A 492-nucleotide genomic window follows, 5' to 3' on the forward strand; every position below is an offset into this window, starting at 1 on the left:
TTTAAAAAAAAAAAAATTTTTTTATTTTTAATGTTTATTTTATAGATTTTATTTTAAAAATTTTAAAAAACAATAATTATATTTTTCCCCCTTAAATTATTTTTTTCAATATATAAAAAAACATAAAAACCCCCCCACCCCCCCACACCCCAACCCCCCACCCCACACACACCCACCCAACCCACCCCACCACCACACACACCCCAACACCCCCAACCCAAACAAAACCACACACAAAAACACCCTATAAAATATATTTTAATTATTTATAAAATAATATATATATTTTTTATATATATAATTTTTAAATTATTATTATTTTATTAAAAAATTATATATTTTTAAGATATATTTTTTCCCCACCACACACCCCACACCAAAAAAAAAAAAAAATTTATAATTATATAAAAAATATTTTATATATATATATTTCTAATATATAAAATTTTTAAAAATTTATATATTAATATGGGCTAGAAAAGAAATTAAAGA

Source organism: Penaeus monodon, chromosome 25, assembly GCF_015228065.2.
Source record: "Penaeus monodon isolate SGIC_2016 chromosome 25, NSTDA_Pmon_1, whole genome shotgun sequence".
NCBI classification, from domain to species: Eukaryota; Metazoa; Arthropoda; class Malacostraca; order Decapoda; family Penaeidae; genus Penaeus; species Penaeus monodon.